Genomic DNA, 315 nt, shown 5'->3' with positions numbered 1-315 from the left:
CATTAAGCACATCATTCTAATCATCCGCTAAATTCTGAATCAGTCGCTCGTGAATCAACATGTCTTTCCATTCTTTAATTTCCATATCATATAAATTGGCATAATCAGTAATATCCTACTTAATTCCGACAAACCAGGAACAGCCTATTAGCTATTGAGATAAAAAAAAAAAACTATCTGAATAAGCGTTTTCCGTTTGGTCTAATTGGTTTTAATTCATAATGGAATAGCATCAGCATCAGCGATGAATAATGATTCGTTGGGAAAACAAATTGACTCGCAGTGGCCGCTGTTGAACCGGCTTTGTGCATGTCC

General features: G+C 36.2%; 1 protein-coding gene across 3 annotated transcripts in view; it reads left to right on the top strand.

Annotated features, from left to right (window-relative positions):
* LOC119593492 (locomotion-related protein Hikaru genki-like) overlaps positions 1 to 315 on the top strand; it is a 249,107-nt gene that overhangs the window by 70,972 nt on the left and 177,820 nt on the right. The gene's annotated exons all lie outside the window — the stretch shown is intronic.

The sequence above is a fragment of the Penaeus monodon genome, chromosome 32 (assembly GCF_015228065.2).
Source record: "Penaeus monodon isolate SGIC_2016 chromosome 32, NSTDA_Pmon_1, whole genome shotgun sequence".
NCBI lineage: Eukaryota > Metazoa > Arthropoda > Malacostraca > Decapoda > Penaeidae > Penaeus > Penaeus monodon.
This window is presented reverse-complemented; position numbering and strand designations above follow the sequence as displayed.